The sequence below is a fragment of the Balaenoptera borealis genome, assembly GCF_965194805.1.
Source record: "Balaenoptera borealis genome assembly, chromosome: 5".
Lineage (NCBI taxonomy): Eukaryota > Metazoa > Chordata > Mammalia > Artiodactyla > Balaenopteridae > Balaenoptera > Balaenoptera borealis.
Window position 1 is genome coordinate 132,134,564 of NC_138862.1, and position 23,405 is coordinate 132,157,968.

A 23,405-nucleotide genomic window follows, 5' to 3' on the forward strand; every position below is an offset into this window, starting at 1 on the left:
GCACATGAAAAGATGCTCAACATCACTAATTATTAGAGAAATGCAAATCAAAACTACAATGAGGTATCACCTCACTCCTGTTAGAATGGGCATCATCAGAAAATCTACAAACAACAAATGCTGGAGAGGGTGTGGTGAAAAGGGAACCCTCTTGCACTGTTGGTGGGAATGTAAATTGATACAGCCACTATGGAGAACAATATGGAGGTTCCTTAAAAAACTAAAAATAGAATTACCATATGACCCAGCAATCCCACTACTGGGCATATACCCAGAGAAAGCTGTAATTCAAAAAGACACATGCACCCGAATGTTCATTGCAGCACTATTTACAATAGCCAGGTCATGGAAGCAACCTAAGTGCCCATCAACAGACGAATGGATAAAGAAGATGTGGTACATATATACAATGGAATATTACTCAGCCATAAAAAGGAACGAAATTGAGTCATTTGTTGAGACGTGGATGGATCTAGAGACTGTCATACAGAGTGAAGTAAGTCAGAAAGAGAAAAACAAATATCGTATATTAATGCATGTATGCGGAACCTAGAAAAATGGTACAGATGAGCCAGTTTGCAGGGCAGAAGTTGAGACACAGATGTAGAGAATGGACATATGGACACCAAGGGGGGAAAACTGTGGTGGGGTGGGGATGGTGGTGTGCTGAATTGGACGATTGGGATTGACATGTATACACTGATGTGTATAAAACTGATGCCTAATAAGAACCTGCAGTATAAAAAAACAAACAAAACAACTAATACTAAACTTTCATTGGGTTATTTGTATGGAAATATGTTAATATAAATGTTTCAGACATTATATGAAATTTCTAAAAATCTTATATTTGTATTTGTATGGAAATATGTATGGAAATATGTTAATATAAATGTTTCAGACATTACATGAAATTTCTAAAAATCTTATATTTGTACTTGTATGGAGATATGTATGGAAATATGTTAATATAAATGTTTCAGACATTACATGAAATTTCTAAAAATCTTATATGTTCTGGTATAATGTTATAAGTAATAATCCTAGTTATTACTTTAAAATGTATATCTCAGAAATAACTAATTTTCTTGTCAACTGCATTATTATGAACTTTCATCAAATCTTTAACCGTGGTCATTTTTAAGTCTTTTGTCATTTACAGACAGTTCTGGGTGTACTCTGATGATTTTGCAAATATGTTCCTATAAAAGGGTTTCATCTTCAAGAAATTCATGGAAAAGACTCTGACAAGTACAGGTTTCTGGTAACGGACTGTACTGCTGAACTGAATGAATAAGCATTTTCAGAACTCTAATGAAAAACTGATGAACTCATAAAAGTGCTAACAAAAGATCAAGATGAAAAAAAAAATTAATTACATGGGACTGAGTGAACTGATGAGGATGAGTATAATTTTTGTGACTTTCTGTCTGAATTTAAAAAAAAAAAAATCCCACAAGGACTCAGAGGCAAAGAATATACAAATCAATTTTCACTGCAAAGTAAAGGAGCTGTTACAGTGGAGGATTACTGGACTGAATGTCAATATTATGACATAGTATGAGTGTGTTTCATGTTTGGTAATTGCAATCATTGTTGCTTTTGTTGTGGTCATCCATGTACAATGCTTGGTGGCAGTCGATTTATCTCTTGTAAAAATAAAATACAGTGTGTGTGTGTGAAAAAAAAAAAAAAAAGACGAAAAGACAACCCTCAGAATGGGAGAAAATATTTGCAAATGAATCAACGGACAAAGGATTAATCTCCAAAATATATAAACAGCTCCTTCAGCTCAATATCAAAGAAACAAACACCCCAATCCAAAAATGGGCAGAAGACCTAAATAGACATTTCTCCAAAGAAGACATACAGACGGCCACGAAGCACATGAAAAGATGCTCAACATCACTAATTATTAGAGAAATGCAAATCAAAACTACAATGAGGTATCACCTCACTCCTGTTAGAATGGGCATCATCAGAAAATCTACAAACAACAAATGCTGGAGAGGGTGTGGAGAAAAGGGAACCCTCTTGCACTGTTGGTGGGAATGTAAATTGATACAGCCACTATGGAGAACAATATGGAGGTTCCTTAAAAAACTAAAAATAGAATTACCATATGACCCAGCAATCCCACTACTGGGCATATACCCAGAGAAAACCGTAATTCAAAAAGACACATGCACCCGAATGTTCATTGCAGCACTATTTACAATAGCCAGGTCATGGAAGCAACCTAAGTGCCCATCAACAGACGAATGGATAAAGAAGATGTGGTACATATATACAATGGAATATTACTCAGCCATAAAAAGGAACGAAATTGAGTCATTTGTTGAGACGTGGATGGATCTAGAGACTGTCATACAGAGTGAAATAAGTCAGAAAGAGAAAAACAAATATCGTATATTAATGCATGTATGCGGAACCTAGAAAAATGGTACAGATGAGCCAGTTTGCAGGGCAGAAGTTGAGACACAGATGTAGAGAATGGACATATGGACACCAAGGGGGGAAAACTGCGGTGGGGTGGGGATGGTGGTGTGCTGAATTGGACGATTGGGATTGACATGTATACACTGATGTGTATAAAACTGATGCCTAATAAGAACCTGCAGTATAAAAAAACAAACAAAACAACTAAAAAAAAAAAAATCTTGAAATTCATGTGGTTCTGGTCACTCATTTATTTCAAGGTCACTCACATCAACAGATGATGGCAGTGATGGTAACAGAACTGCGTAACAGTGAAACAATGCTGCAGGAGTTACATAGCAACAGTGGTTAGAACTAGTTATTTCTAAAAAACATGCCTATTGCCTTTATTTTACTCTATACTACAGGCTGTCAGAAGAATCGAATGCTTGATAGGCTGTCTTGTTTCATTAGTTATCCTTCTGCCTAGAGTTTTAAACGTAGAGCTTCAAAGAGATGACTACTTGACTACCCAAGATTCACATTTCCCTCCCACAGTGTATACTTGTTTCTGGGAAGTGACTGCACAGCTGTTCACAGCATTTCCCAGTCCCCTTGCATCTATGCAAGGCCATATGACTAAATCGAGCTAATGGGATAGGAGTAGAAATTCATGTTTATTATTGTACTTCTAGGCAGAGGAGGATAAGTATCCAATATTTATCTCCCATTTGTGATGGTCTTAGAGGCCAACATTGAAGATAGTGGAATCATGAGATGGAAGAAACCTGGGTTCCTGATTAAATCTTGGAGGAAAGCCACCCAACCAGAAACATCTATTTGGGAACTTTGGGTAAGTGAGAAACAAACCTTTGTTATGCTAGGCCATTGTGATCTTGGGGCTGTTTGTTATAGCAGATGACCTACACTGATTAAAACAATGAATATCTGTTGGTTGGTTGTACAAAATTCTTTTAAAGAGAAGAGACCTGTTATATCTTCTGCAGTACCTTCATAGCAAGTGCTTAATGAATGTCCAAGAAAATTTCTTCTGAAAAAGGATAACTGTCATCTGTCTTTCAAAGGGAGTGTAAGAGTTTTAAGATTTTGTCTGTTTGCTTTTTAAGGGATACATCCAGGATCTAGCACAGTGCCTGCCTGGCATATTTGTCTATTAATCTCTTTCAGCACCTGTTTGAGTCACAGAATGGCTGGCTATGGACTGACTGAGATCCTAGGGAAGCTCACCGACCCACCGGGCATGCCAGCAGGACTATACAAATCAGACTAGACCTCTAATGAAGTAAAATAAACAAACGAAATCCAAGGGATTCTTGTTGCAGTGATACACTATATGATTTTAGGCAAGTGGCTCAATACCAAAGAATTCTGCTTTGAGAAATGAGAGAAAAAAGAAGAAAAACAGGAGACAAATTAGAGTTGAGAGAACGGAAATTATTTTAAAGCCACCCCACCCCTACAGTTAGAGATCACAATGATGGTCTGATACCTCAAGGAAGCATAATTTTTAAAGCTTAAAGATATATATTAAAAAAATTCATATAACCCCTATCTTACACCATATACAAAAATCAACTCAAAATAAATTAAAGACTTGAACGTAAGTCATGAAATCATAAAACTCCTATAAGAAAACATAAGGAAAAAGCTCCTTGACATCGGTCTTGCTTTTGTTGCCTTTGCTTTTGGTCTTGAATCAAAAGCAAAGGCAACAAAAGCAAAAATAAACAAGTGGGACTATATCAAACCAAAGAGCTTCTGCACAGTAAAGGAAGCCACAACAAAATGAAAAGGCAGCCCACCAAATAGGAGAAAATATTTGCAAATCATATATCTGATAAGGGGTTAATATCCAAAATATATAAAGAACTCAAATAGCTCAATAGCAAAAAACAAATGAAACAAAAAACATAAACAACAACAGCAAACACTCTAATTAAAACATAGGCAGTGGGGGGCTTCCCTGGTGGCGCAGTGGTTGAGAATCTGCCTGCCAAGGCAGGGGACACGGGTTCGAGCCCTGGTCTGGGAAGATCCCACATGTCGCGGAGCGGCTGGGCCCATGAGCCATGATTACTGAGCCTGCGCGTCTGGAGCCTGTGCTCCGCAACAAGAGAGGCCGCGATAGTGAGAGGCCCGCGCACCACGATGAAGAGTGGCCCCCGCTTGCTGCAAGTAGAGAAAGCCCTCGCACAGAAACGAAGACCCAACACAGCCAAAAATTAAAAAAAAAAAAAAAACATAGGCAGTGGAACTGAATAGACATTTCTCCAAAGAAGAAATACAAATGGCCAGTAGGTACAGAAAAGATGTTCAACATCGCTAATTATCAGAGAAATGCAAATCAAAACCACTGTGAGATATCACCTCACATTAATTAGAATGGCTACCATCAAAAAGACAAGAAATAACAAGTACTGGCAAGGATATGGGAAAAAGAGAACCCTTGGGCATTGTTGGTGTGGATGTAAATATTGGTACAGCCACTATGGAAAACAGTATGAAGGTTCCTCAAAAATTAAAAATAGAATGAGCTAGCAATCCCACTTCTGGGTATATATCCAAAGAAAATAAAAACAGGATCTCAAAGAGATATCTGCATCACCATGTTCGCTGCAGCATTATTCACAATATCCAAGATATGGAAACAACCTAAGTGTCTGTCAGTGGATGAATGGATAAAGAAGGTGCAATATATATACATATATATATATATATGTATATATATGTGTGTATATATATATATATATATATATAGTATAAATATATATATATATACACATGCACTCAACTGAATACTATTCAGCCATGTGAAGAAGGACATCCTGCCACTTGTGATAATATGAATGGAACTTGAGGGCACTAAATTAAATGAAAAAAGACAAGAGAAAGAGAAATACTGCATGATCTCATTTATATGTGGAATCTAAAAATGCTTAGGGGCTTCCCTGGTGGCGCAGTGGTTGAGAATCTGCCTGCTAATGCAGGGGACACGGGTTCGAGCCCTGGTCTGGGAGGATCCCACATGCCGCGGAGCAACTAGGCCCGTGAGCCACAACTACTGAGCCTGCGCGTCTAGAGCCTGTGCTCCGCAACAAGAGAGGCCACGATAGTGAGAGGCCCATGCACCGCGATGAAGAGCGGCCCCCGCTTGCCGCAACTAGAGGAAGCCCTCGCACAGAAACGACCCAACACAGCCAAAATAAATAAATAAATAAATAAATAATAATTAAAGGTGCTCATAATTTTTAAAAAAATGCTTAAGTCATAGAAACAGAGATTAAAGTGGTGGTTACCAGGGGTGTGGGAGAAAAGGGGTGATACTGGTTAAAGAGCACAAACTTCCAGTTGTAAGATGAATAAGTTCTGAGAAACAAATGTACAGAATGGTGATTATGGTTAATACTGTATTTTATACTTGAAAGTTGCTAAGAGAATGAGTAGATCTTAAATATTCTCATCATAAAAAAGAAATAGTATATTATACGATGTAATGCTGGTGTTATTTAACACTATGGTGGTAATCATTTTGCAATATGTATGTGTATCAAATCAACACATTGTACACCTTAAATTTACAGTTATATGTCAACTATATCTCAATAAACCTGGAAAAATACATGTAACTGCATTTTTCATAAAAGAGAAATTTCCTTTTCTTTTGAAAAAGTTTCCTACTGTATACATGATAATCACTTAAATTACTGTATTGTTCAAAGAATTTAAAAGCTCCTTATTCCTTAATGTGACGGAAATTAATCACTACAAAATTAATTTAAAATGATGGTGCTTCCTATAGTGTTCCTAATCAGATAAACTCACCTCTGAAATGTCATCAGTTATGGAATAAGGATGATCAGGGTTATCCTAGTGGCATCTAGTAGCCATGGCAACAGCTAAGAATCAATAGCTGATGTCACTATTGTAGGAGTCTCTGATGAACCTGAAAACTCATCACTAAGGTCTGCTGTTTCCTTGATTATGTTTTATTGATATAAATAATGTAGTACAATGAGCAGATCCATGGTGTTTTGACTTTTGGACTCAGCAAATTTAACACACCCTGTTATTCGACCAGAAGCCTGGTGCCCATTTGATTCACTTTAGGCTTTTTATTTTCTTCTTACATTTCTTAGAACATCTTTGGCTTTTGATATACTCACAACCTCAAACCCCTGTTGAAATTCACCCCAACAATCCACTTGTGCAGTTAGTAGACAGCCTTAATAGCTAAACAACAGGATTTTGCAAGGTATTTGCAAATCAATGGGATTTTTACAGTTCCATATGCTGGGCTTTTGGGGACTTTTACTCTATTATGAAAATTGTATTAAATAGCAAATAAAATATAATGAATTTAAACTGTCCACATGATTATGACTGTAATTACAGTCATAATGTAATGACTATAATTACATTACGGGATTAGGGGTTGCTTAAAACATTTCTCCATCCTCTCAACTCTTAACTTTCCGTCTCCCGTTTTTCTTCCTCTTTTTCATCTCTTTCCCTAGCCTTCCACCACCCTGATCTCATTTCATATCTTCATAGTAACTCCGGACTCAACTATGACCGCTTTTCTAATTCCTTGTACTCTGTTATCTGCATTTCTTCATTCTTTATTACTCTGGGATTCTAAGCTTCTTCAAAATATTTTTATCATCTCCCTTCTCCTCACTGGACTGTATCATCCTTCTTCCGGGGAAACAAAAGGCAAAATAGATTATTTCACTGGTCCCACAAACATATCTTGCATTTTTTTCTCTTGAAATACTGTAAATGCTGAAGGAAAATAAACTATGTTGGATGGGCTTGGCAGTAAGGCACGGTAGCCCCTCAGCAATGAACCAGTGAGGATGTGAAAGAAGAGTCAAGACTTGGTAGGAGGAGGAGCTGGAGAAAACCAAGCAGCTAGAGACAGCGTTGCTGTTGACAACATGGGAAGTCCAACAGATGTGTCATATCTGACCTTACCCTGGACAGGCCATGAGAGTTCAGCTGTGGAGTTTAGGAACACCCAGAGAATCCAGGCCAAGTCGACTTCCCTGTCACAGTGCTGGGTGACCAGTCTGTTGGGGCAGGCCCTCAGTGCCGAGGACTTATGGAAAACAGAATCCAGTTCCCTAGGGGGAGATGCTGATGGGAGCTCGGTGGGCGAGGAGACCACAAGTGAGCCCCTGGGACAGCAGCAGGGCAGGTGGGGGAGCGATGGCTGCTGTAGGATGCAGGAGGTGGCAGTAAAACGTCAGTTCACATCCTTCATGCTCAGAGTATTCCCTACTCTGGTTTTTCCTCTGCAACTCCTTCAAAGCTTTTCTGTAATTAACCATATGTGAGAGAAACCGTTTAAGGGCTAACATTCCCTGCCCTCAGCTGCTCTGATGCAGTCCAATAATTTACTGTATTTATTTACTTCCTGAATCCCTTGTCACTCTCCAGTGCACAGTGGGGCTGTCCCATTACAATCTCTTCCTCTTATCACATCAGCTTGAACGAGGCTTAAGTGCCATGACTAGAATATCAGACTCAACACAAATTGTTAATGTTTCACTTGGCACCACAAGGGAGATGTCATGTCACAGTTATGCACGCTTCCTATTTGGCCTTTTCCACCTTGACCCTCCCAGGTCCATCTGGTACCTAGAATAAACAACTGGATGAGGAGGAGGACCTGCAGCGCCCTGAAACACCTCTCATCAGCTGGTAGCCCCATCAGCAACAGCATAAGGATGGGTGCAGTATCCTTTGAGGGCTGGATGAAGACAAATCTAATTCAAGAAACAATTAAGCAGATGTATACTGGGAGCCAGATTTCTTTTCCCATTCTTTTTCACAGTTGCTATAATAATCTAAGACTTCTAAAAATACAGCCATAAGGATGGCACAACCAGAGCTTGCTAACTAAGAAATAATTAGGCTAAATGAACTCCAGATTCACCAGCTTATGAAAGGAATGGCCCACTGCCTCCATCCTTTTCCCAAATCTTACCCAGCCAACTTGGGAGCTAATATCCTTATCCTATTACTGTTTGTTTTATTTCTTTAAACAGACTAGGGGCAGGGGGTTGGGATGACAAAAAGACCAACCACCAAAGCTTTTAAAACAAAATGAGGCATATTGCAAGGGAAAGGTTGGAGGAGTTCATCGCCTGAAGTTGAAAAACTCCAAGAAGAAACATACAATCAGATGGCACAACTGTCCTCAGTGGGTTGTACGGTATTCCCAGTACAAGGACTGTGATTTAGATAAAATATGGGAGACTGTGGGTAAAGATTTTGGTGTATGAAGACCTGGGTCCAAGTTCCTTGTAGGATCTTGACCACAACACTTAGCTTCTTTGGGTTTCCATTTTATTTGTAGTAACATGGTGATAAAAATGATGTCCATCAACAGGGTTGTCAAGATGATGAAAGGCATATCAGATGAGAAAACACTTTGTGAAGTATAAACGGCTTGTTTTCATTAGTCACCTTTGGTTGTAGTGCTGGTTTTAGGGACTAATCACTGCCTTGCTCCAAGTTGGGAACCCATTAAAACATACACAGAGGAGTCAGAAGTTGAATCAAAACATCATCTTTATTACTATTAAGTTGGACTTAAGAACATGGCTTGACCTGTGGCTTCTTCTTACATTCTAAAACATACTATTTTCTTTTTATCTTCTATACCTGTCTTCTTGATTATACTATAAGCTTCTGGAGAGTAGATTATGCCTTATATCTCTTTGTAGCCCCAGAATTTTCCCCAGAGCCATACGTGCAGCAGGTGCTCTGTCTGATAAGGAGTCATGATGAACCACTTTTGTACTCCAGTTCTCTGTGTGAAGCCGCCCTCTCCACTAGCCTGGAGTTTGTGGAGAGAAGGGCTCACATATTTTCACTCCCAGTGCCTAGCACAATGCCTAGGAGTGAAATACACAGCAGGTTCTTTATGAAAGTGAGTTGAAAGATAATGAAAACAGAAGGATACCAAATGATCTACCCAGGGGTTGTAGAGAGGGATTTAAAGTAGGGATGTCTTGTAAAAATGCCATTCTTGATAGCTCATTCATTTGGAAAGAGCTCTATCTTCAAATTGTTTGTGATTTAAGAATTTATGTGAGATAGTTTTCCTCAAGACTTTAGCCTTTGTCTGCTCATCAGGCCCCTTGCCTATCTGGCCATCTGTGCTCTGGATATCTCAATTAGAGTTACTCTGCTAATGTTCTTAGCAGAGAAGAACAGTCATTTAGTAATTAACCTAGAGCCATGACAGAAGCCTGTGACATCTGATGACCCTTGTTCTCCCAAGGGATGCATGCACCATGAAAGTTTCCTTTGGGGTTGCTGGTGTGGAATCAGCTCACGGCATGATACCCAGGCCTCCTGGACAAGTGTAGGAAAGCTGTGAGAAATAACTCGTCTGCCCCTGCATCATTAAGCTCCCTGGGAACTGAGGGAGACGCAGGGCTGCCAGGCCAGGATTGCAGCAGAGGTCAGGAAGAGATGGATACAGAGGGGCTGCGGATCTCAAAACATGCTTTGGAGGAGGGATGCTCATTAGTTCAGGGCCTTGCAGAGGATCTGAGGAAAGAAGCCTTCCTAGACAGATAAACTCTCAATGTTTCCATGGCTCACTGTCACAGCTACCCAAGCAGGGCTGCTCAAGAGTCAGGCCCTCTGCTTTATGTGATGTTCTCTGTTTTCTAAGCCCCGAAGGGCTCCAAGAGCCTGATGTTACCCACTTCGAGAGAGGCTCACATGTGTGCTTTGTGTTCAACTCTGTACTACACGTTCTCTGTGGGCAGTGTGAGAATCCCCTGACCTTGCCCTTCTTCTGGAACAACTCAAAATAAAACAACTTTACTTAAAGGGATTTACCAACTCCTATCTCTTAACATGATGGCCAGAGACTGATGGGCTAGAGGCACAGTCATTTATCCTGGAGCAAGGCCCTGGTGTTCTGCCTCAGTGGGCCCCACCCACCAGGCTCCGTACTATGGGGCTGATGGAGTGCAGGAAGGGCAGAGGAACTTCAAAACCAACAGCCAGATGTCACCAATACAGACTCATGCAGCCATGAGTCACGTGCGGCACTGTGTGCTTGAAATGTTGTTAGTGACTGAGGACCTGAATTTTAAAGTTTTATTCATTTTTAACTAAATTTAAAAACTGATAACAAATTCAATTGTTAGAAAAGTTTTTAAGTATGTGAATCTAATTTTTCAACTATATATTTTATGATATCTAAATGCCAATCAAGTATTTCTGATGAAAATTCAGTGTCCAAATTGAGATGTGCTGTAAGTGCAAAGTATATATGCGGTTTCAAAGACCCGGTATGAAAGAAAGCAAGCAAAATACTTCACTAATAATTTATAAAATATTGATTACATGTTGAAATAATATTTTAGATATACTGGGTTAAATAAAATACATTACTAAAATTAATTTCACCTATTTTTTCCCACTTTTTCTAATGTGGCTACTGGAAAATATAAAATTGTGACTTACGTTCTCTATGTCTATCAGACAGTACTAATCTAGACCATAACTCCACCCCCTTTCAACATGAGTCTCACCTGACAATATGAACCACCCAAGAAACCTGCCCATTGGTCCTCTGTCCGGTTCATTCTGTTTTAATGCCATTTTTGTTGGGGGACTTTCATGAGCTGGGCACTGTTCAATGCTGGGAATACAGCATGTTGGCTTGTAGCTGACATTCCAAGGGGAGATGTAGGCAATGCAAAAAAAAAGGCAAAGAAAACGTCAGATGGCTCCATGTGCTATGCAAGACTTAAACCAGGGTAACCTGATGGAGAGAACCTGGGTGGAGAGGAAGCTGCTGGGAGGAGGTCAGGGGGGCCACGCCCCAAGCAGCAGGGAGCCAGTCATGCCAGGTTGTTGGAATACTTGAGGAAGGACGAGAAAATCAGTGTGACTGGAGCACAAGGCAAGGTGGAGGGTGGTGGAAGGAGAGCCTGGAGTGAGCACTGCACCTGGCTCCGTGGACCCATGTTTGAGCCTCTGCCCTCACATCAACCAGACTTTCATCTTGGACAAGTTACTTATCCTCTCAGGATGGCATCCACTGCTTCATCTGTCAAATGGGGTGACAATTACTAAAGGATCTTCCATTCAGCTCTGAAAGTATATGCTTTTATGACTCTTCCATATATTCCAGGGAATAAAATCTTGTCGTGGAAAATGGAAGAAAAAGGAAGCAAGTGGAAACATCCTGACTGCTAATCTCTTTCTAGATTTAGCAATTGCTTATCTGATGTCTCCTCTTTCTCTTCCTCTCCTCCTCCTTTTTTTTAAAGAAAATGAAATTTATTTGGTATCAAGCCAACTCATTTTTATGTAGCATCAGAAGGTAAACTTCTAAATTCCCTGGTGTACACACACAAATGTTTTTCTCTAAAACCTGGATCAGCTTCCTCACAAGAACAATTAGACGTTCTGCATAAAGACTGCCCTCCTTCCTTTATAATTATAATACAATTCTCTCAGAAGTCTATAAATAATTTCCTAGTTTTTAGAACTTTACATTTTTGAAGCATCCATTGATTGGGGAAATCTGGATCCTCAGACTGGCAATGACTCTTGCTAAAGTTCCACCTATGAGAAAACATTCCCAAGGAGACTACATGTGTAAGAGCCACATCTCCAGGGAAAGACTAAAATACCTGGTCCCACTCATTTATCATTCCAATTTAATAATGCACAGGAGAAGCCCAGGGGACCACATCCGGGGGGATTTCAATTACACCTCTAACCACAGACACCTTCATCACCAGCCCTTCACTGGTCACCTCCAGCCCTCAGCTGGGACTCCAGACAGGTTCTCAAAGAAGGAGACTTAGCAGGAGGACTCGTAGGGGAAAGGACAGAGATGTAATAGTTTGCATTTGTAATATGGTGCATAAGAATGAGAACAAGGTCCTAGAGATAAAAGAGAGATAAGGTTTTACTTTAACTCCGGAGAAACGGGAGGAGTAGGGGAAGGGGTGATAATGGTGGTGAAATAATAACAATCCAAAATTTACAGCTCTGTTCCAAATGCTTTGCGTGTCTCAGTGTATTAAATGTGATAACATGCATGTCATTAATTTAAAGTGCTTAAACGGCGCCTGGCACATGCACTGACCCACAGATAGGGGAATAGGATGCTCCAGCTCTGTCACTCATGATGGAGACAAGGCCAAGGTGTGACCTGCCCTCTTACCAGAGTTCACAGGAGAAACTAAGCCCAAGCCAGCCTCTGTGGGGCTTTGTTGGATACGGCACCCTGGCGGGGCCTCCTTCCCTTTCCAGGCCCACTCCCTACATCCCTGTTGGTTTCCTGGGAATGTTTCCCAACAAGTCACTTCTTAGGAGTCAAGGTCTGCTTCCAGGGAGCCTGACCAAAGACACTTGCCAAAAGAGAAACTGAATGTCCTAACAATATGAGACCAACTTTTTGGGTGAAATATGGGACATTTTTTCCCTACAGAATTTCTATGGCTAAGCTATTTAAATAAATAGTATGCTTTATTTCTTAGCTCAATTATTTTGTAGTTACCACAGGTCAGAATAACAATAACATATCAAAGACATACTGTGACTATATTTGTCTGAGCCTCCTTTTGTGAGTGCTGCTTAGATGAGACCTCAGGTGTTCAGACAAGAAAGCTGCCCAGCCACTTGGGCTTCTTTCAGGCTGGCACTCCCCCAAACTTGGAGGCTGTCCAGGCCTCATAATGGCCTCCAGGACATTATATTATTAATTATCACCATCTCTGTTCCAGTGCCCCACTCTAGAGCTTCCAACCCTCCCTTCCCATCATCTCCCACTGCAACCCGGGATGCCAGGGCATGACCTAGCAGGCACTTGGGGCATGATACTGGTCCCCCATCTAGGTGACTCAAGGACTCTGGCTTTTGGGGAAAGTGGGTATGCTCTCATTTCTTCATCTAACCAAGGAATTTTAAAGTAAACTGTAGCATCTTTTCATCTCAGAGGGCTCTGGGCTCTCTCCTGAGCCACTTTATAATTAGCAGACCCACAGCTGCCAGCACAGAGCCTGGGCTCTGCCCTGTGGGGAGACAGTTGTCTGACTTTGAGAGAACATCTCAGGGAAATCATTAAAGCCCTTATGCTCAGTGTTAACCAGACTCACTCATCACAGTTCAGGGGAATCTAATTCTTGCCTCTTTTCATCAAACACAGCACAATTATGTACCCAGCACTGGCATTCATTGGCAAGGTCAGGAAACATAGCTTGTGCACCAACTATATACAGCACGGGAATCACGGCTAGAGCTGCTCCTGCCCTAGGGGCTCACCCTCAGCATGCATCTCACATCCCCTGAAGTTCATAGCCCTACAGCACTCAGTTTCTGCAAACCTTTCCTGGGAACTTTTACATCAGCTCAATTCACTGTTTTTGTTTGTTTGTTTTTGCTTTTGTTTTTTAAACACTTAGCCTTCTAACCACCACTAGCTACAGCCCTCTCTTGCCCTCACTTTATGGAAAACGTCTCCAAAAAGCTGTATAAACTCATAAGCTCACTAGTTCCATTTCCTCATACCCTGCTCCTCAACCTACACCCACCACTTCCTGAGCACATATTCTGAACTGGGCACTGTGCTAAGTGCTCAATATACTTATATTTCCAACTCAATGAAGTACAGCAATATTGTGCTCTAGTTGGTTGAGGGGTGGTCCCTCAAAAGTTCTATCTATGTCTTAACCCAGAAACCTGTTAATGAGACCTTATTTGGAAAAAGTATTTTTGCACATGTAATGAAGTTAAGCATATTTGAGATGAGATCATGCTGGATCCAAGTGGGCCCTAAATCCAATGACAAGTGTCCTTACAAGAGACACACACAGGAGAGACACAGGGATAAGAGGGAAAGCCATGTGAAGACAAAGGCAGAATTTGGAGTGATGCAGCCATGAACCAAGGAACATCTTGGAACCACTAGAATGGAAGAGTCAAGGAAAGATTCTCCCTTGGAGCCTTTGAGGGCAGTGTACCTCTGCTGACACCTTGATTTCAGACTTCTGGCCCCCATAACTGTGAGAGAAAAAAAGTTCTATTGTTTTAAGGCACCAAGTTTGTGCTAATTTGATACGGCAGCCATAGGGAGCTTTTTATAGATGGGGAAACTGATGAAGATGCTGAGGGGGTGCGGAGTAATATGACTGGCCACAGCTCACAGGGCACCCTGATATCCTGAGTGATATGCTGGTGCAGCCAGATCAAAGACAAGAAATTCACTTTTGAGGAGCTGTCAGGACACCTGCAGCAGACAAAGGATTTATGCCCTGCAGGAGAAAATTTCAGAAACTTCTGAAGGGGAAGAGCAAAGAGAAGAGAAAGCCTGGCGATGGAGACGAACCAAAGGAAAGGAAGGGGAAATGGGTGAACAGGAGAGGGAGACACGAAAGGAGAGCTGGCAAAGGCAATGTGGCTTAGGTTTTGGGAGCTTCTTGGATTCTAGCCTAAAGAATCTCCAGTGTCCATCACATTTGTAAAGGCAATGATTAAACTGTTCAGAAAACGTCCACTGAAGATTTATTACAAGCCAACATGAATCTGCTGGGAAAAAAATCCCTTTTCTTCATTTAAAAAATTCTGCTCCAACTTCTCTCATTTAGAACAATTTTCCAGAATTTTATCAGATCCTGATAAGCCAGAAAACCCTTTGTTAGAATAGCCCCCATTGAGTTTTACATGCACTAATGAGTGTTCTATTAAATTGGAAGCTGGGCGGGGACATGCTGGACTGTCTTGCACATTTCCTTTTTAAAATTTTTAAATGAGATTTACTAAACAACAGTATAATTTAACAACAAAAGAAATACTTAAGTTATTTAAGGACAGTAGTAAAACAATAACCCATGTTTGGAAGGCATTTTACAACTTATAAAATGTTTTTATACCCTGATCATTTAACTCTCACAACAATCCTCAAGGTAGATATACTCATCATCTGTGTATTGCAGTTAGGGAAAATGAGGCCTCTCTGGGAGGTTACCTATTCTGTGCAAAGTCACATAACTACTAAGAGAAGACGTGAGAGCTCAAAGTACATTCTTTAAATCCAAATTCTATGCTCTCTCCCACCGTATGTTTAAGCAAAACCACTTTCATATAGAAAACTGAATTTACTCATTAAGAGTTAACATTTAAATTTGCATAAGTCAACAGCTCTATGTGTGAGCATGACTTCCCTCACCTATGTTCCTGCTAACTATGTAATGGAATACACTCGAAAGTCATAAAATTGAGTTTCTTTAAAATATTTTATTCCTCAGTCTTCACTGACATTGCTTACAATGAGAATGCCTTACTAATGTTTGGTTATTCTGCATGAGAGAGTTGTTGACTTAATGCAAATTTAAAAATCACAACTTAAAATGTGAAAGACATTAAATCAACATGACACCTTTAAGGGCCCAGTATGCACAGACTTCCTGGGTTAATGTCACACTTCAAAGTGTTACCTCCTCAATTTTTCTGTGTGAATGACTTAACCTTCAGAACCAAAGAGACCTGTTCTCCCTAAGAGAACATTTGCATATTTTTGCATAATAAAAAAAAATCCAGCCTCAAATTCTTGATTTGCAAAAGAACTATTTAGCATGAAATGAGGAAGAAATAGTCTTATAAAATCACGTTCTAAAATGGGCCCACTGCAGTGAAGAGTCAGAGCCAAGGGCTACTCTTGTGTTTTGTCTTTGCTTTATAACCTTAGCTAGTCCGTTCCTTGTGCCCTTTCTTAAAACAGAGTGAAAACTAACTTCCAGTGTATCCTGAGGAGTAACTGAAACTTCAAGTTCTTACAGTTCCTAACCCTACAACACTGTGATTCTGCTGGTTCTCTTCCTGACATCTTTTCTCCTCCTCTTCCTTCCCAACTGACCCTGATTTTGTTCCAAGATCCATTTCACCACTAGGCAGCTCAAGTGATGCAGGGAAGCTGAAAGCATCTTTGGCTCCAGGATAGCCCTTCTTTAGTCTAAGACAGTGATTCTCAAAGTGTGGTCCCTGGACCAAAGCTTCAGCATCACTGAAAATTTCGAAATACAAATTATCGTCCCCATCCCAGATCTACTGAATCAGAAATTCCAGGCATAGTGCCCAGCAATCTGTATTTAAACAAGCCTTTCAGGTGATTCTGTTGCATGGTTATCACTGCTATAAGCCAGTGATTCTCAACCCTGCTTGCACATTAGAATCACCTGATGCCCAGGCCCCATGCTCCCCACCCCCTCTTCCAAAGATTCTAATTGATCTGGGGTGGGTCTGGACAAGGGGATTTGTTAAAAGCTCTCCAGGTGATTCTAATGTACATCCAGGTTTGAGAAACTCCGATGAAAGCCAATCAGAGTAATCCAGTCTAAAATACTGAATTGCAGTGTGGATGAAATGGATGCCTCCCATTTCCATAGTGCTGACTGGAGACCAAACATGTCATTACCATTATTATAGCCACTGGTGGTAGCACTTTGCTCTCTGCTACTAAATGGAGCATGCTCTTTTACTTTCATGGCCTCCGGAGTGATAGATTTGCAAGGGGTGGAGGACAGACAGTCCAACAGCTGTTTGGCAGTGGAGGCACGCTCAGTTGGCATGTTTTGTATGGAAAGAGGTGAAAATCATTTAGATAAGAATTCGTGGCAAACCAGGATTTGAACCCAAGTAGTCTTAATCCAGAATCTGAGCTCTTAACTGTGGCTGCCACAGTGTCACTCCACATGGAGGTTATAGCCAGGCACCTTCAGTGAGAGAGGGAAGCACCTTCAATGGTGGTGGAGGAAATGAAAATTCTTCATTTCATATGCAAACATAATGCAATATCTTTATAACTGCCTGTAACATTGAAAAGAGATTACATTTCTGGATTTAGTTCTTGTTTGGACATAAATTCCATGTCAGTTATGATTCATACCACCTCTCCCTCCTTAATTTCAGGGAAAACTTCCTCTCACTTCTCAGGAAAAACAAACCATGAAGACAGTGGTTCTCAAATATTTTGGTCTCACGACCTCTTTATACTCTTAAAAATTGAGAACCACAAAGAGGCTTTGTTTATATGGGTTATATCTACTAATATTTACTATACTAAAAATTAAAGCTGAGAAACAAAAACATTAATCCATTAAAATAACAATAAACTCATTACATGTTAACAAATAACATTTTAAATAAAATATAACCATAATTTCTAAAACAAACAAAAAAAATAGTGAGAAGGGTGCCATTGTTTTAATTTTTGTAAATCTCCTTAATATCTGGCTTATGAAAGACAGCTAGCTGGATCTCACATCAGCTTCTGCATTCAATCTGTTGCAATATAGTTGAAGACTATAAACCATAAAGATAATGCAGTTGGGACTTCCCTGGTGGCACAGTGGTTAAGAATCCGCCTGCTAATGCAGGGGACATGGGTTCGAGTCCTGGTCCGGGAAGATCCCACATGCTGCGGAGCAACTAAGCCCGCGTGTCACAACTACTGCAGCCCGCACGCCTAGAGCCTGTGCTCTGCAGCAAGAGAAACCATTGCAATAAGAAGCCTGCGCACCGCAACGAAGAGTAGCCCCTGCTCGCCGCAACTAGAGAAAGCCCGCCTGCAGCAACGAAGACCCAACACAGCCAAAAATCAAAATAAATAAATTAATTAATTTAAAAAAATACTTTAAAAAAAGTATTTAAAAAAAAAAAAAAAGATAATGTAGTTGGAAAAGGAGAGCCTCACAGACTTCCTGAAAAGGTCTCAGGGATCCCGAGAGGTTCTTGGACCACACTAGGAGAACTGTTGTTCCTGGTAATGCAAAGCCATTGAAAGATCATCAGCAGAGGACAAGCTGCTATTCTGTGGCAATGTTAGGGTGAATTAGAAGGAGGAGGCCTGAGATTAGGGCAGCAAGAAGGAAAACTATTAAAAGGGTTCAGGCAAGACCACAGGAAGCCCTTCACTAAACAGAGACAATGTGGATGCAGAGAAATGTATTCACAACAAGTTAGAGTCCATGGGAGCTGGTATCCAACTGCATCCAGGTTGGAACAGAGAACAAATTGAGATGACTTTAGGTATTCAGGGATGGAAATCCAGGAGGATGGTGATGATAAGGGTATAAATAAGGCATAATAAGATCATTTCTGGTTTAAGTTGGCCAAAGAGGCAAGAGATAAGCCAGAAAGACGAATGAAGATTCAAAGACCATTGACTCAAGGAGATCCAGAGAAATGGACAGGCCCTGGGAAACTTATCTGTTTAAACTGCTATACTCAATATGGTTTAAAATGACACCAACACAGCATTTGCCTTGAGAAGGTAAAGTTAATTTCTTTAAAAATGCAAATATCCCTGAAAGGTATGGAGACACTCCCTAGCCAATGAAGCACACCTTGGCATTAATTAATTTAGTCAGATTGCTTTCTACCTTAATGAATACATGAGAACTTCAGATCACAGACCAGAGTAGGGCAACTGGTCTGGGTAGGTACCATGGTGGGACTCTGGGTCTACTATGGGATAAGGATAAGCATGGAAGAAAAAGAGAGGGAAAATGTTAATCCCCTGTGGGAGATATTACTATGTGGATATTTCTAGTTTAAGAAGTGACTGGAGGGACGAATAAAGTCACTGGGTAGCTGGTTGGCAAAAAGTGCTAGTTAGAGCTAAAAAAGCACCAAAGACATTTTGCTCACTGTAAAGGATTTTTAGGGGCTTCTGCCCAGTTCCAGAGATCAGATGAGATGCAGATCATCCCATTAGAAATGAACTCCATTCTCAACCAGCTTCTCATTATGCCTGAAAGAGTCTAGAGAGTTGAGTAATATGGATTTTGGGGTGTGTGTGCATAATTCAAGTCTGCGACAGTTGCAATCCCCATGGGCCAGGTAAAGAGGGCAAAAAAGGTGATATCTTTTACCTTCTAAATTCTACAGGTTAGGGGCCCAAATCTACAGCAGGAGTTCTCTTTCTCTTCCACCTTCTGAGTAACAGGGACCCGTGAACAGTTCTCTGGATTGAGCAAAGGATTACTTTTTGTATGGTCAACACAGTTCAGTATATTCCGAGGATGCAAGAACAAGCAAGATGTACCAATAATACAGAGTACGAATTAAGAATACAGATGCCTGGGTGTAGAGCAAATGCTTAACTTACTAAACAACTAATTGCTAATTGTTAAGGAAATAATTGCTCCTTAACTCTGAGTAAGTATCCAAACAACTTTGACTTAAATAGATATTGGTATATAAAAATTATTTTCATGAGCTCAAAAGGATTGTCTTGGTCTTCTTAAAAATGAAGTAATGCAACAAATTTCCAGTACACAGCACCCAGGCAAAGACCAAATCTGTCAACTCAGGACTCAGCGCCTCTCCAATAATGTCACGTTCTTCAGCATTTATAATGATGCTCCTTATTTTCCATTATTACTTTTTAAAAAAATTGTGACATGGCCTGGGAAAGGCAGCCTTGATCGTGTCAACTCCCTCCTCTGTAGAATGAGATCAATGATAATTAATGTCCTGCTTGCCTAATAAGGTTTGTAAGGATCAAATTCTGTAAAAATGTCATTGACAGACGAATGGATAAAGAAGATATGGTACATATATACAATGGAATATTACTCAGTCATAAAAAGGAACGAAATTGGGTTATTTGTAGAGACGTGGATGGACCTAGAGACTGTCATACAGAGTGAAGTAAGTCAGAAAGAGTAAAACAAATATCATATATTAATGCATATATGTGGAATCTAGAAAAATGGTGCAGATGAACCAGTTTGCAAGGCAGAAGTAGAGACACAGATGTAGAGAACAAACGTATGTACACCAAGGGGGGAAAGCGGGTGGGGGGTGGTGGTGATGGTGGGGTGAATTGGGAGATTGGGATTGACAATATATATACTAATATGTATAAAATAGATAACTAATAAGAACCTGCTATATAAAAAAATAAAATTCAAAAAAAAATTCTGTAAAAATGTTTTGTGAACCAAACGTTAGTTACAGTAGAGCTCCTAGAGAGGCTGTATCCTTCTCTTGCAGACAGGAAGGCCCAATAAGGGAACAGGCATTTACTGTAGTTCTATATACCATGGTGGTCATATCCCATTTTATATATGAGGCACATGGAGATTAAGTAACTTACCTAACATAAACTACCTACTAAGTGGTAGGGATAGGATTTGAACCCTGGTTGGCAGCTCAAAAGCCCAGGTATTCCTGGCACTAGCTTCACACCTACTTTATTACTTAGGTCTAAAAAGGAAAAATGAATGCAGCATTTGTTTTTTACATAATCACGAAGGTTCTCATCACCACCTTCATCCTCAAGCTCTTAGTCATTCCAAGGTATTGTTTAAAATGTGTTAAACCTTCCCAAAGGGCTAAAGCTGGCAGGATGAAATACTCAGTATTGCACTGTGGGATGAAGCCCAAGAAATAAAATAAAGGCAGAGACAGTCAGTTGTAATAAAAGTAAAATATTAAACCCTCAATTGCCCTGTCTGCCGAAGACTGCATCCCTCAAGCACACATAAGCCTCAATGACTGGTGATTGTGACGTACTGACCCAGAGAGAGCTTGGATTTTTTTTTCAGCCTTACCTGACATCACTAATAGGATGCAAACTTTGCCCATCATGGGTTAGAACCACCCCTGTCTAGCCATAGGGGCCGCACTGCTCATTTTTTCTGTGTGTGGTGGAGACACCAGGCAGGATAAAAAAATGGACATGAACAAAGAGGTCCGAGAGACCCGGCTGTGAATTCCAACCTCATCACTCACCACCTGGTCACCCTCGGCCCGTCCTTAACTCACTCACTGCTAACACTTCTTCATATTGGTGCTTTTACCTCTGGAGTGAGTGAGATGGTGCATGTGAACTGATCAGCAGAGGTCTGGGAACACAGTGGGCACTCCAGAGGGAGGAGTTTCTCTGATGAGCCTCATGGACTGGCTCATGTCCACTAGGAAGTGCTTGACTTTTTTTCTTGTTAAACAGATACTCCCTGGCAGACTAAAGATGATTACAAATTTCTACTACTCTTGCCTTTGAGAGGTGGAGTCCAATCCCTCTCCCCTTGGGTCAGGGTTGGTCTTAGTGACTTCTTCCGCCAATACGATGTGGCTGAAGTATTGTTCTGGGATTTCCAAGCCTAATTCTTAAGAAGCCTTGTAGGTTTTGCCCAGGCCTTAAAGCCATGAGGTGCCATGTATAAAGTCTGACCACTCTGAGGCCACTATTGCTGTGAGGAAGCCCCACTTTGTCCTGTGAAAAGGCCTGAGGGAAAAAAGCCCCAGCTCTTGGGAGTTATTCCAGCCCAGATCCCAGCCACTGTGGAACAGAGTCTGCCAACCCCTGACCAAATTGCAGATTCATGAGCAAAATAAATGATTATTGTTGTTTTAAGCTACAAAGTTTTGGGCTGATTTGTTATGCAACAACAGATAACCAGAACACTCTGTAACCCTTCCAAATTAAAAACATCAGTTTGCTGAGTCACATAAAGTAACATAATAAGTTTATGTTGACTCTATAGTTCCCAAGTCAGTTTTAGACACTGAAAAACCATTTTGTTTGTGGACAATGTTAATCCAGGCATAAGTGAACAATTGGCTGACCAATGACATATATGATATTGTTTGTGTATATATGCCAGAGTTTAAGTTATCTAGGACTTTACTAAATATCTAACTCATCTCATGAAAAAAAATGCTATAAATAACAGTCTGTCATCTCAGATGAACTTATGAAAACCATTCTCTGAAGTCAGACTAATTGATCTATTTCCCAAGTGCTTCACCCTTTCAGCTGTGTACAAAGCTGGGCTCCAGCCCACAATCAGCTACCTAGTAATCAGCGTGGTTTATTGAAGGCCACTACCTACCTCCTAATCTGGGTTGCTTGCGTTTCTAGGCAAGCTTGCAAACAATGAAAGTGTTAAGACAAGGTTAGTTTCTGCAGCTATCCAGATAGTGTTTGAGGAAAATCCCTTCAGCTTTCCAATATGTTGGACCTGGGAGGATGGGTACTTGTTATAGAATAAGACTGGACTCTAAACCATAGAATACTTCTCTGATGCCTTTCAGATAATATATGACTTTATAATATTATGCACACTCTGGGGCATACAATCAGCACAGGTGAATTAAACAAACATTCTGCTGCCTTCTAAATCTACTATGCTCTTTTTTGTTTCTTGTTTCTTTTGCCTGTAAAACCTGCCTTGCCTTCTTGAGGGTGTGTGTGTGTGTGTGTGTGTGTGTGTGTGTATGTGTGTAAAATCCTATTTATCCTTCAAATGTTCCCTCTCCCATCAAGGCAGAATTAATCATTCCTTGATGACACTGCTTCTTCAATCCGTAAAGCCTTTTCTCTAACAAGCAAGCTTATCATTAAAAAAAAAAAAAAAAAAAGGCAACAAACCCTATAGAATACATGGAGAAAGCACATGAGAGAGTCCCTATAACTCTTGGCGATGTTCCATCAGGCTGAAATCAGACTGACGTGATCTGTGTTTCAGGGATTAGAATTCAATAGCAAAAATGAGTCAATTAAAGCACCCAACCAGAATGCTGTCTGTAGATAAAGTGCTTTGCACTGGGGGCACAACATAACCTGAATTGCTAAATTCTAAGGGCTGACTGGTGATTTGCATCTCAATCTCTTTTCATGTTATTTCCTTGGCAAAAGTTAACAAGGAGCCACTCAGCCTAGGAAAGATAGGTCCTCTATTTACCTCAGCAAGAATTAGACAAGCACAGTGAATTTCAAGTTTTCCCAACTCAATGCCTTTGGTTTGACCCAGAGTGAGCAATGTCTGTTGTCCCAAATGTGTCAATCTGAATATCAAACCTGCCAACTGGTATTGGATTTTACATTCATTCAGTGACAATCCAATCCCAAAGACTACACACTCCCTATATGGCAACTGGCACTTTGTGGCACAATACACAAAACACATGAA

The 23,405-nt window shown here is 40.4% G+C and overlaps 1 protein-coding gene across 4 annotated transcripts in view; it reads right to left on the reverse strand.

Moving 5' to 3' along the window:
• Window positions 1-23,405, reverse strand: part of TMEM108 (transmembrane protein 108) — a 609,399-nt gene that overhangs the window by 128,627 nt on the left and 457,367 nt on the right. The window lies entirely within an intron of this gene.